The 14306-nt window shown below is 45.4% G+C and overlaps 1 protein-coding gene across 3 annotated transcripts in view; it reads right to left on the bottom strand.

The window, feature by feature from the left end:
- Positions 1–14306, bottom strand: part of LOC122749242 (schwannomin-interacting protein 1) — an 830285-nt gene that overhangs the window by 212368 nt on the left and 603611 nt on the right. Inside the window, exon 1 of one of the 3 annotated variants that reach the window (XM_043995509.1) lies at positions 2140–2235. The exons of the other annotated variants lie outside the window; for them this stretch is intronic. The gene's annotated coding sequence lies outside the window, so the exon portion shown is untranslated. Of the gene's footprint in view, positions 1–2139; positions 2236–14306 lie in introns of those variants that run through there. 3 annotated transcript variants of the gene reach the window in all.

Below are 14306 nucleotides of genomic sequence, written 5' to 3'. Positions count from 1 at the left end.
AACCTCTGGCTAAGATCACAGGAAAAGCATCATGAAAATGGCTGACATTTATATAACATTTTCAAAGTGCTTTACACACATGATCTCACTGGATCCTCTCAATAACCCTGTGAGGTGCATGCCATTATTATATCCATTTTATAGATGAGGTAAACTGAGGCTCAAAAAGCTTAGGCGATTTGCTCAGAGTCCTGCTCGGGGGTGTGGTCATATACACAAGCCCACACAAATCTATGCACATGTAATTCAGCAAGGGTTTGAGGATCTGGGAAGTATTATAGAAGGAAGAAGACTGGATTTGGCTTCCAAAGACCTGAGTTCAAATCCTGAATCTGCCTCTTACCAGCTGTGTGATTTTGGGCAAACAACTTTTTTTAAGTGAGGCAATTGGGGTTAAGTGACTTGCCCAGGGTCACACAGCTAGTAAGTGTTAAGTGCATGAGGCCGGATTTGAACTCAGGTACTCTGGACTCCAGAGCTGGTGCTCTATCCACTGTGCCACCTAGCTGCCGAGAAATGACTTTCTTAATTAAATGAAGGGGAGGGGGCCATGCATCAGAGCATCTCTAGAGTTCCTTGCTAACCCTAAAGCTGATTGTTCAGGTTCCTCCCTTCTTGGTGCTAAGGATCTCAAACAAGTCACGACCTCTTAAAGGTCTACTTTCTTTACATGTGAAGTAAGAATGATATTTTGAGGGAATTTCTTTAAGACTTCCCCCTTCCCCTTCCTGTGCCTCAGTGTCTTTGCTTGTAAAAATGAGAATAACAGAAGTCCAAAGGGTAAGTGTAAGCGGTACAGCATCAGAGAAACATGACATTACCATTGAGAAGAGACCGCATCACAGATTTGGGGCTAGAAAAGCCCTTGGAAGTCACCTAACCCAACTCCCTCATTTTACAGTTGAGGCCTGGGGTAGCTAAATGTCTTTCTTGAGGTCACCAAGTATAAAGAGCATTGCCTCAGGAGGAACAGGGACTGGGTTCAGATTGTACCTAGGATAATGACTGCATGACCTTGGGCATGTCATCTCATATCCTCGGGTCTTGCTGAATTAAATCACCTCTAAGATTCTTTCTGGCTCTAGGTCTATGATCATGTGATTGATGTCCCAGAGCTGATATTTGAACTTAGATCTTCTCACTCCAAAATCAGTCTTCTTGCTACTGTTATCACGCTTTCTTCCTGGCCTAGGGGATAAAGGTCTGGCCTTGGAATCTGGAAGACATGGGTTCAGGTTTTTCCTTTAGTAGCTGTGTGACCCTAGGCAAGTCACTTCACCCCTCCACAGTAAGAGATGAGCTACTGACCTGCCCTGGTGGTGGTGGTGGTGGGGGGGTGTCTTTCCACACCAGGAGGTCCCTACACCGATGAAATGCCTGCCCAGACGAAATACAACAATGGCTAATAATAGCTAGCATCGATCAGGGGTTTTTTTAGGTTTGCAAAGCATATCCCCTGTGGGACCTCTTGTGACCCTCACAACAACCCTGGGCGGGGGGAGGTGCTGACATTTCCCCCGACTGGCTGAGGGTCACACAGCTAGTAGGTTCCAAAGGGTGAAAACCAAAACAAAAAAACAAACTTGCCCCAAGTCTTTCATTCTCCAAGGCCAGGCCTTTACCCTTTTCTGATAACCCCTGGTAAGAAAAGCCTTAAAAGTTTGAGAAAACCGAGCTGTGGCTGAGCCGGCTGCATTCATTCCCTCCTCCCAGCCCCGGCACGAGCTGCTTCCTACGCCGAGTCTAATCGCTGCCCTGAGCTCCGCTCTCCAGAGTCCAGGTTGCAAATTGCAGCCTTGTGCCCCCCCCACCCAACCCTGTTCCCTGAGTCCACGGGGCTTTCTGACCTCTCCACTCTGAATCAGAGGCTCACGGGGTTTAGAGCCCCTCCCTCCAGCCCCTCACTTTGCTGGAAATCAGTTGCCCCCTGCCCAGAGACTCCGGTCCTGCCCTGCCCTGCCCTTATTTCACATCCACGCCCTGTAGGACCAACCCCAGTGCCTGCGTCTCTCAGCCAGAGCATGCCCACAGGGGTTTTGAGCACTTGCAGAGGCTTCCTTCCCTCGGTGCCCAGGCCCGACTGGCTCTACACCGAAAGCTCTCTTCTGAGGGGTCTGTAACTTAGCCGGCTCCACTTACCCCCTGCCCTTGCTCAGATTAACAGCCTCCTCTGGGCACAAGTCCTTACATACATCATCCAGGGGCCCCAGCCGCACGGTGGCAATGCCCGATGCCAGTCCTGGTGCCAATCCCAGCGCCTTCTGTAACCTTGATGGTCCGTCCTACCCTGGAAGTTAGAGGCAGCCAGCTGCAGCTGCATACCTGCCCCTGCCATCCACGGGCAGCCGGGCTCCTTCCCTGCCACTCAAACTTCTACCAACTAAAGCCCTTGCACCCTCCCCCAATGCCAAGCCAAGCCTGCGGGGCTGGGGGCCGCCGGGAGGGCACATTCCAAAGGGAAGATCCATGAGCTCACCTGCAAAGCAGCCCGGATCGCACACTGGAGGCTGAGTCTGCTGCAAAACTTCCGAGGGGGTGTCTGCAGCCCAATCTCCCGGACTTAAAGGGACAGGGCCCTTTTCACCATATAAGGAGAGAAGCAGCTCTTTCCAGGGCTTCCTGGAAACCTGGGAGGCCAGGGAGGGTCACCACCTTCCTTTGGAATGCCACCGTTTAAGCTTGCCTGTGTAGGATTTGAGTCCCCTGTGTGTGTTGGGGGTGGGGGAGGGGAGACTTGAAAGGAGAGGACTCTGGAGCCCAAGGCCTAACACAGGACTGGAAATGGAAGACACAGAAGGCATCATCTAAGCCAACTTCTTTTATAGTTCTGAGGGTCACACGAGGTCCCATAGGGGATATGCTTTGCAAACCTAAAAAACCCCCCTGATCAATGCTAGCTATTATTAGCCATTGTTGTATTTGGTCTGGGGAGACATTTCATCCGTGTAGGGACCTCCTGGTGTGGAAAGACCCTCGACCAGGGCAGGTCAGTAGCTCATCTCTTACTGTGGAGGGGTGAAGTGACTTGCCTAGGGTCACACAGCTACCAAAGGAAAAACCTGAACCCATGTCTTCCAGATTCCAAGGCCAGACCTTTATCCCCCAGGCCAGGAAGAAATCGTGATAACAGTAGCAAGTAGACTGATTTTGGAGTGAGAAGATCTAAGTTCTGGCTCTGGAGGAGCCAGAGAATCAAGGGGGAAGTGACTTTTTCCAGGTGGAAAAGGTAAGATCTTGTTAGCATCACTTCAGGGCTAGAAGGAACCGGCCTCTTAGGTCACCTGATCCTACCCCCTCATTTTACAGATGAGGAAACTGAGGCAGAGGGAGGTTAAAGGGAGACAAGTAATAACCACCAGGAGCAGAGATCTGAAGGCAAATCCTCTGATTCCAGAGCCAAGTCAACAAGCATTTATTAAGCAGATACTGTGCTAATATAGGGGGATACAAAGAAAGGTGAGAAACTGCACCTCTTCTCAAAGAGCTCATCTCACAGGGGAGCCAAGCACAAATAGTATGGATAAAGTCCAGATAGCAACAGTGACAGGATACCAGCATTAGCAGAGGATACTGGGAAAGGCTTCTTGCTGAAGGAGTGATTTTTGCTCTTTCAACCTCGGGAAGGCTCCCGGGGAATAGATTCTGAGCTGGAAGGGACCTTATCTTCCTTTATAAAGGAGAAAGCTGAGGTCCAAAGGGTTAAGTGAGTCAAGGTCACCCAGTTGCAGAGAGAGCTGGGATTTGAATTCAGATCTTCTGCTTCACTTTCTTTTTTTTTTTTTTTTAGTGAGGCAATTGGGGTTAAGTGACTTGCCCAGGGTCACACAGCTAGTAAGTGTTAAGTGTCTGAGGCCGGATTTGAACTCAGGTACTCCTGACTCCAGGGCCGGTGCTCTATCCACTGCCACATCTAGCTGCCCCTTCTGCTTCACTTTCAAAGGATGGAAAACATTTTTACATCTGAGTTGCTCTTCCCATCGCAGCAGTGTTTCTTGGGAACAGGGACCTTCCCACAAATCTGGGAAGGAACAGCTTCATCAGGTCCTCTCTCCTTCCTTCTATTGCCAGTCTTTTTTGAAAAAAGACAGCTACGCCCACTGCCTCCATTTCCCCCATGTTGTTGTTTAGTTGTTTCAGTTACATCTGACTTTCCTCGACCCCATTGGGGCTTTTCTTGGCAGAGATATTGGAGTGGTTTGTCATTTCCTTCTCCAGGTCATTTTATAGATGAGGAAACTGAGGCAAACAGGCTTAAGTGACTTGCCCAGGGTCACACAGCTAGTAAGTGTCTGAGGCAGGATTTGAACCCAAGAAGAGGAGTCTTCCTGAGTCATGGCCCAGCATTCTATCCATTGTGCCATCTAGAAACCCATACATTTCCCCCATACATGCTGTCTTCTCAACCTTTGGCATATCCAGATTTGCATTTATTCAATTTTCATTTCATTCATTCGAGCATTTGTGAACTGCTTTCTATCATGCTACTCACTATGTTAGGTACCAAGGGCACAATGAAGAAGCATTCCCTGCATTCAAAGAGCTTACATTTTGTTTTCCCCGATGGAAACTGAATCACTTGACCACCCTGATTCTCACTTTCCCTATTTGTAAAAGTAGAGGGTTGGACTAGCTGGCCTCTGAGATCCTTTCTAACACTAGACCTATGTTCTTATGGGCCATTCACAAGCTTAGTCCTCCTTGGCATTCAAGTAAGAAGGCAAGACTGTTCCTCCCCACAAAAGGTAGTGAGATCGATGGGGCCCTCACTCTTCAGACACATTGGGTCTGGCATCTGATGTTGAAAGAATTATAGAGTATGGGTTCCCTTTGGCTGGTCCAGAGGTTAAGGTCATCTGGACATATCTTGTGACTGAGGTAGGCAGCAGGCCCCTAGCCAGCCTGGGCTCTTGGATCACACGCACAGACACACAGACACACACGCAGACCCCCACCCCTCTCTCCTTTCCCCCACTTCTCTTTCCCTACCACTCCACTGACAGCCACAGTTAAAGTGTGACAACTTTGTTTACCTTCAAACAGGCAGGGATTAAAACCTGAATGTGATTAAACAAAAAAATTCTGGTGATCCTTCAGTGAAAAGCTGGTCTATTGAAAGGGGGGTAGATTAGAAGCAATTATGTTTAAGAAGTAAAGAGGTTTGGATGAAGTCAGCAGGGGGTAGGGGGTGGGGGGTGGGGTATGCGGAGCGCCAACATCCCTGGCTCGGCTCTCCCTCTCGCCCTGCACCCACCTGCCTGCTGGACTATCTGGATAGATTTTGTTGACTTAGAACTAAGAGGGACCTTAGAGGTCAACGAGTCCTACCCCCTCATTTGATAGGTGAGGAAATCAAGGCCTAGAGGAATCTATGGATTTGCTCATGTTGTCTCTAGAGCTGGGATTCACACTCAGATCCTCTGACTTCAAATATAACATTCTCTCCACAGAATAATACTGTTCCCTTGACTCCTCCAGCCTCACCTCTGCCCTTCTTGATTAGCTAATAGCCCTGCTGGCTTGTTAAATAACTTTTGGCATTTAATTCTACTTAGCTCACTTCTCTATTGCATACATTGCAGTTCAGTAGAAAAAAACAAAAACAACAGCCCTGGTTCTGGAATGAGAAGACCTGTCAGGAATTAGCTGCATGACCTTGGGCAAGTCACTCACCTTCTCTGAGGCTCAATGATCTCCCCTGTAACTCAAAGGGGTTAGACAAGGTCATTAAGTAGGTCAGCTCTGGCAGTACAAAGAGAGGCAAAACTGGTATTATTTAGAACACAGCTTCTCAACTTTTTGAGTGTCTTAGAACCCTCTGCCAGTGAACCCTTTTCAGAATAATGTTTTCAATGTTAAAACAAAGTAGCCCAAGTTACAAAGGAAACAGTTACACAAATCCCAAACAATAACAACAGGAAGATCACTAGAGCCCAGGTCTGGTGGGAAGTTGGGAGGAAGGGATGGATCCTGTTTGATCTCCTTGGCCTCCCCTCTCAGGTCCCTAGCAGCTCTAAAAGCCAAGATCCTAATGCATAATCACACTTCAAGTCTACAGATCTTAACTCCGGTAAATGGGAAGGGAAAAAGCTCTAGGAAGGAAATGGATACTTCCCCTGCCCCCAACCCCACGTCTGTTCATCCAGGAGGCAGCCCACAAATACTCGCTGAAGGAAGGGGAAGAAAAGGGGTGAATTCTTGCTTCACCATCTCTTCTTTATCCACTGACATTCCTTTCCTTACAAGCAGTTTTCCTCCTAGGACAGTGGCCAAAGAATGCCTTTAAAAGTTAATCATTGGCCCTTAAGCTTAGACATTGGCATCTCGCTTCTGCCCCTCCCCCATCCAGTCTTCTACCTCTCCCCCATCCAGTCTTCTACCCCTCCCCCATCCAGTCCACTCCCCATTGCCTCTCATTATCTATGAAATTCTGTTCTCCTAAGAGGGCCATGAATGTGATTCTCCTAATAGAAAGCAGAAACCTATCTAAATGTTTGTGAGACTTTGGGTAAGTCTTCTAACTTGCTGGAGCCTCAATCTCACCATCTGCAAAATGATAGAATTTGAACAAATGACCTTTGAGGTCTCTTCTTGTTCTGATTCCTTTGCGTTTATGCTCTCTATGCTTTCGTTGTTGTTGTTTATTTGTTTGCATCTGTGATTGTGTCTGGAAGGAATCCCCTCCACTTTTGGTTTATAATACTACAGATCTGCTTTGGCCACACGGCTAGTCACACAGATAGTATATGACAGGGGTAGAATTTGAACCCAAGTCACTCTGCCTTTAAGGATGATTCTATATTCACTGGACCTGGATGGCTAGCTCCATGTCAAATGTCATTCTGTGAGGAAGGGGATTTAATCCCAGTCATCAATTTTTCCTTTCCAGTGACTCCCCCAATAAAGCCTTTTCTTGGTTTCCCTCCCCCATCCAGCTACCATCAAGCCTGCCTTCTCCCTTCCATGCCGGTTTTCATGAAAATGATGTCTACAGGGGGCAGCTAGGTGGTGCAGTAGATAAAGCACCAGCCTGGATTCAGGAGGACCTGAGTTCAAATCCAGCCTCAGACAGTTGACACTCACTGACTGTGTGACCCTGGGCAAGTCACTTAACCCTCATTGCCCCACAGAAAGAAAGAAAGAAAGAAAGAAAGGAAGGAAGGAAGGAAGGAAGGAAGGAAGGAAGGAAGAAAAGAAAATGATTTCTATTTCTTCAAGCCCATCATAGCTTGGCCCCTTTCTGCCAGTCTTGTCTTCTTATACCTTATTCGTCTTCAGGTACTCTGTGATTCAGTGGCACTGATCTCTTTGCTGCACCTCACATGAGGCCCTCATCTTCGCTGACTCTCCACTATGCCTGGAACTCTGTTCCTCCTTATCCCCACATCCTGCCTTCCCAGGCTTCCTTTGAGCCTTGGCGAAATCCTCCCTTTTGCCAGAAATCCTTCCCTGTTCCCCTTAATGCTAGTGCCTTCCCCCGGAGCTTATCTCTGATTTACCCCGTATGCATTTTATTTGTGCACCATTCTATGAGTACCCCACCTCCCACCCCATTACATCGTGAGATCCTCCAGGGTAGGGACTGGTTTTGCCTTTCTTTGTATCTCCCAGAGTTTAGCACAGTGCCTGGTATACAGTCAACACTTAATAAATGCTTGATGTCTTGCCTCCACTCTATCCGAATTCTCTTCTCAGCCTTTTACAATTTACCTTTTGCCCCTATGGAGACTCTTTTCTCCAAAGTCCCCAGTGACCGACCTAAAGCTCAGCCCAATGGCCTTGTTCCAGTCTTGTGTTTGTTCTGTATATCTGAGAGGCAACCACCCCTTCCCTCCTTCTGCATCGCATCTACCAACTTGGCTCAGCATGCCCTCGCTGTTCCTGCGTCCTTTGTCCTGCTCCCTCTGTAGAGCTTCTCCAGGGGCAGCCTCGGTCACTCTCAGAGTGACATTATCACTTTTAAACCGATGACTTCCAAACTTTCATCTCCAGACCTCTTCAGCTCCCCAGTCTGAGGGTTCAACCACCCATAAAGCATTTCCATCTGGCTGGGAATAGAGACACAGCTGGGGCCCGATTCGAAAGGATGGCAAAGTTGGTCGCATTATCCAGATTCATACTGCCTATTTCCACTAAGCTGGAACCAGATTCCTACGTACAATACACTACGTCCCTCCTAGCTACTCTAAGAAAAGCACTAGATGAATATGAGCTGCCATGATCAGCATTCCTCAAGTTTGGATGATTATATGCTGAGGTGTCTTATATATGGCGATGGCTTCCTAAAACAAATATTAAAAATGGTATCAAGTCCAGAGGAGGAGACGGGCTAGGGAGGGAGCTGGTTCTTTTGTCTGGATGGGAAGTTCCAGGGAACAGAGACAAAGAAAGCCCCAGTGTCCAGGCAGGTGGGTGGTCTTACTGGCCTTAGTGCATGCCCCGATCATTTCTGCCTTAGTTTCTCCCTCTGGCATGAACATCTGATTAAAATGGCTCTCCATGGGAGACAAAGAAAGGTAATTGAGAGTCACAAGGTGATCCCCCTGCAGAGCTGATAATGGAACCTGAGCCTCTTAGTGACGAGATGGATATAGGATAACACTTCCCTGTTCTCAAGGTTCTGGAACAGAGCCTCTGCTAAAACACAGCTGGGGCCACGGTGAGAAGTCACTTCTCTCCTACAGTCCCTGTGTTACTTTTTAACCTACAGAGTTCCCAGGGATTAATTAGGATCTGCCAGCAAAGCAAATAAACCAAAGGTGCAAATTGTTTGTACCCAGAACAAGGAGAGCCCTGGAGCGATGGAGACCTGTGCTCCAATGGCTAAGCTGCCTTAGCTCATTCTTTCATCCCACATCAAGAGCCCGAAGGGAACTCAACCACCTTTAAGTTTCACTCCCACATTTAGTAATAGAGAAATGAAAGTCCTAGAATTTCAGTAGACTTGTCCAAGGTCACACAATCAGTAAGTGGCAAGGCCAGGATTTGAACTCAGCTGCTCCCAGTTCCAGTCCAGCCCTAAGCAGCAAAGAAATTTTTCCTTACATCGAGCCTCAAGTGCCCATCTTTGCTACCTCTATCCATTGCTCCTATTTCCATGCTCTTAGGCAGAGGTTCTTAACCTGGATTCCCTGAACTGGTTTTTTTCTTTTTTAAACATTTTGGTAACTAGATTTCAGTATCATTATACTCCTTTGAAATCCTCTGTGTATTTCTCTGCATTCTTTTGAGAAGTCCAGACTGCCCAAGAGGTTCACAGCTCAAAAGAAGGCAAAGAACTCAGGTTCTGGGACCAAGCAGAACATGTTTAAACCCCTTTTCCAACTGGGATAAGACAAGGAAACTTTCCCCCTTCTTCACCTCTATTTCCCCAGTAATGCCTTTGCAGTAGGCAGCTGGGCAGGGCAGTAGACAGAGTCTAGGGCCTGGAGTCAGGGAGACCTGCATTCAAATCCTGCTTGAGACACTTCCTTCCTTGCTGTGTGACCCTGGGCCAAGTCATCTAATCTGTGATCTGTGAAATGGGAATAACAGTTCTTGCCTTCTACTGTTGTGAGGATGCAATGAGATATTTGTGAAGTACTTTGCACAGTGCCTGGAACATAGCAGGGGCTTCATGAAAGCTACCTACCTACCCTCTGCAGTGTGACTCAATAATAACTGCTATTCATATAGACCTTTCAAGTTTTAAAAATGCTTTATCTACATTATCTCATTTGAGTCCAAGAGTCCCTTTGGGGTTTGTTTTTGTTTTTGTGGTTTTTTTTTTGCGGGGCAATGAGGGTTAGGTGACTTTCCCAGGGTCACACAGCTAGTAAGTGTCAAGTGTCTGGGGGCAGATTTGAATTCAGGTCCTCCTGAATCCAGGGCCGGTGCTTTATCTACTGCACCACCTAGTTGCCACCCCCGCCAAAGCCCCTTTGTGAGAGAGGTGCTTGCTTATAGGAATCTTTACCTTAACTTTATAGATGAAGAAATGGGTAGATGGCTTGGTTATGGTCGCACAAACTAGTAAATGTCAGACATAAGATTTGAACCCAGGTTTTTCTGATTCTGGTTCTGTATTGCTTACAATCACACTGTTGCCCTCAAGTCAGGAAGGATTGGAGTGACTGTATTCATTTAGTACATTGTTGTGCATTCAACAAATGCTTGTTATTGCTAGGTTGAAGAGAAGAGCCAGCCACAAAAGGCTGGATTCTGCTGGGCACCCTGCAGCTGATTGAAAAATTACAAAGGGGGCTCTACATCTCAGTGACTCTAGCTCCTATTCTAGTGAGAACACACAATATATTCAACATTATTCAAAGCATGCATGATCTCTAGGGTGGCACGAGTGTGCTCTCAAGGTTTCCAGCAGACACCTTGGCATTTTCTCCTTCACAAAAGTCCTTCACCAGCAAACTTTCACCAACAAAACTTTCAATTCCCAGGCGGTTAGCTGATGTGGATCCAGATGAAGATTTACTGATAAAAAACAGAAGGAAACAAGTCTAGATCACATTAGATTTTGAGCTCCTTGAGGGCAGGGATTGTCTTTTGCCTCTTTTTGTATCCCTAGTGCATAGCATAGTGCCTGGGTCGTGGTGGACACTTAATGTTTATTGACTGATAAGAAAAATAACGATGACACTAGGTGTTATTATTATAATTTCCCCCCTTTGGGATTCTCAAAGGCTATGTCAGTGAACCATAAGCTATAGCAGATTCTTTTCTAGGTGAGAATATTAGCCCTGTGGTGAGCCGTGTGTGTCATCAGAGGACCAGTCTTGCTGAGAACTACTGGAATATTGGCCAATAAATGATAAATTTGGGCTGATGAAGAAAATGTAATCAAAATAAATCTAGTTGACATTTATATAGCACATTGTAGGTTCCAAAGTATCATGCATACATTCTCTCACTTGATTCTCATGACAACCCTAAGAGGTAAATTGTGTAGGTCCACCCATTTTACAGATTAAGAAACTGAATCTCAAGGAGGTGAGATAACTCCAGTCCAAGGGAGCCCAAACAGGGACCAGGGTGTTTTCTAACTCTGTTCTTATGAGAAGGGTGTTCGTCTATTCAGATGCAAAATAAAATTAAACTAGAACGCCAACCTCCCCCTCCCCCTAAAGTGAACTCCGTGGTGGTATAGAGATGACCCTGGTCACAAGTTTTTAAAGGGCCCCATCACTGAGTGTGTGTGTGTGTGTGTGTGTGTGTGTGTGTGTGTGTGTGTGTGTGTGTGTTAGGACCAGTCTAGCTAAATTTGGAGAGGACTCATCAACAGGAATGGCAGACAACTCTTCCCCCTCCCCCAAACCAGGGTAATTTGGTGGAGGTAGTATTAATCAGTAGAAGAGCAGGCTCTGGACTTGGATTCAAATCCTGCCTCTGATGCTTGCTATCCATATGACCTCAGACAAGTGATTTACCCTCTCTGAGCCTCAGTTTCCTTATCCGAAAATGAGAAGTTTGAACTAGGAGGCCTTCACTGTTTCTTTTCAGCTTTAAATACATGATCCTAATGATTTTGAGTAAGGCTTTGTACAGTTGTTAGCTAAGTTGGTGGAGGGAATGCTCATACAGATGGGTGGATGGCTGAATGAATGAATACAAAATATTTATTAAGCATTTAACTCTTTGCAAAACACAGTACTATATACATTCTGGGGCTATGAATATAAAAGCAAGGCAAATTCCTGCTCTCAAAGAGCTCACCTTCTAACCAGGGGAGACACACAGGAAGCTCCTTTGAATCATCGAAGAGGACTCTTGGCCAACCAGTGCCTGCTTAGTTGTTAGCCGTCTGCCTGGTTCTTCTTTCTACTAACCAGATTCCCAAGCTCGCTCTTTTAATTTGCTCTAAGGAGGAGCACTTGCCAGCTGGGTAGGCACTCCGTGTGGAGAGCTGCTAGAGAACATTCTGGCACATCTGAGATATGTGGAACTAGCTGTCAAGAGCTCAATTTTATAATGGAGAACAGTGAGTCACTTACTTGGCATGTAAGCTATTTCAGAAGGGGCAGAGGTCAGTAGTCTTTTTTTTTTAGTGAGGAGAGTTGGACTCCTGAGCCAAAACTCTTGCTAATTCATTTCCATCTTTGGGCAATCAAAACCACAGCCTTCCTTAAATTCCCAAGGAAATTTTACATGTAAGTTGGAATAACATTCAGCTTGGCTGGCTCATGAACAAACCATACGTGAAGAGATGACTCCAGGGCTATCTTTGAAAATAATCCTTACGGGGTGCTGCAAACCTGAGAGGCAGAGGGACTGGGAAATCAACTTGAGGGTGAAGATGGCCAAAGAACTTAACCTTTTGGAGTCTGTGAATCTCTACTATAAGGCTGCTAGGAGGGTTAGAGGCAGGTGTTTGCACAGTATCTCATCCCTACAAGCTCCTAGAGAAAGGCAAGTAGCAAATGGATGAACTCTGCTCTATCCTTCTCTGTGGTCAGTGGTGGCTGAGAAAGGAGCTCATTTTTCTGGAATCTTTGGGGGTATTCCAGATTGGATGACACCAGACAACATTTAGGCATTCATCTATTGGCAACTGGAGTAACTGTCAGTTTTCTAGGGTGGGGAAAAGCAGCAATAATCAGTCAGCTGTCTGGATGATGTCAGATCATCTGTTGGTTAGAGCAAAAGTCAAAATAAATACCAAAGTAGAAGAAAGGTTATATGAAAAGAAAATACCTGCATGATTACAGAAGTTATGATAAATCTGATTAAACATTTTGTCAACTCTGAAATAGGGAAAAAAGACAAAAGTAAAGAAGGTGACTCTAGCATCATTTTAAGAGATATTGTTAATTGATAGAAAACAATCACCACAAAAAAGAGGTAGGAAAAAACCTCAAAACCACTCCATGGAGAAACATGTAATCTCTGGTGGAGCAGAGAGACACTGTTCAATTGCACAACACTTCAGAGGAGAAGGAAGGGTGTGAATGGCAGTTATGTTACTATCTATGTGACTTCTCAGGGCCTCAGTTTCTTCCATGGTAAAGTGAAGGGGTGGATTAGAAGACTTCTGAGGCTTTTCTAAATAATAGTAATACTAGCATTTGTAGTGTTTCAATGTATGTGAAGTGCTTTAAAATATTATCTTATTTGATTTCCCCAATAACCCTGGGAGGTAGGTGCTCTTATTATCTTCATTTTATAGTTGAGGAAACTGAGGCAGACAGAAATAAAGTGACTTACCTAGTTAGTAAGTATCCGAGGCAGGATTTTAATTCAGATCTTTCTGATATCAAATCTGGCCTGCCTCTGCTACCTCTCTGCCTAGGAGGAGATTGGGATAGATAAAAATTTAAGTCACTGAGTTGTGCTTTCTAAAAAGTCTCCAACTGCTTGTTGCAAAAGTTCATCTTTTTTAAAAATTTTATTTTGGGGAGGCAACTGGGGTTAAGTGACTTGCCTAGGGTCACACAGCTAGTAATTGCTAAGTGTCTGAGGCCGGATTTGAATTCAGGTCCTCCTGACTCCAGGGCCAGTGCTCTATCCACTGTGCCACCTAGCTGCCCCTAAAAGTTCATCTTTTAAATGTTAGTATTCTCCTAGTAATGCCTCATGATTGTGGGTCAAAGAATGCCACAATCTTTAAATAAGTTCAAATTTCAAATGCCCAAAATGTTAATGAAAAGATTGATTTGCTATGGAAAGTTGAATAAAAGATATTATCAAGGACATGCATGCCAGGAAAAGGAAGGGGTGTAATCAGGGACCAAGAAAGAGAGGCAACCTCTGGATAGCTAGAGTGTGTCACTAGAAAAGAGAGAGAACTCCAGTTTATTGGGTGAGTCCTTTATGGATGGATCCTTTATGGAGGGTTCATAGAAAGACTTGTTTAATAAGAATCACAAAAAATGAGAAGCATGAAAGGCTTGTGAGGGAATGACTATGGAGAATTCATTTTATCCAATTGCTCTTCAAGTTTAATAGCCACTTTACTAGTCCTTCCTAGAGACAAGAGATGCTGTTACTGTATCTTTAAGGAACAATGGAATCTCCAATAGTAATAGATTATCCTACTTAGCCATCCATGAATCAGATTCTGTTTTCTCTCCAGATATTTGGAAGGTAGAATGCCCTTGCTAGGGTAAATACTTGAAAATTATCTTCATTACTTCCTTTGATTGAATGGTGGAGGAAAAGATGGCTGGGTTATAAATTATGTGAAATAAAATAATCTTTGTGTAGTGACTTTGTCAACTCTAAAATCCATAGAAAGGAAGGGTTTTTATCAAGTATAGTATTGATGGCATACATGTATAGTGCAAACCAATATACTAAACTGACAGAGGCAGAGGATCTTA

This window comes from Dromiciops gliroides, chromosome 3 (genome assembly GCF_019393635.1).
Source record: "Dromiciops gliroides isolate mDroGli1 chromosome 3, mDroGli1.pri, whole genome shotgun sequence".
Lineage (NCBI taxonomy): Eukaryota > Metazoa > Chordata > Mammalia > Microbiotheria > Microbiotheriidae > Dromiciops > Dromiciops gliroides.
The sequence above is the reverse complement of the archived record's forward strand: the minus strand, read 5'-3'. Positions and strand labels throughout refer to the sequence as shown.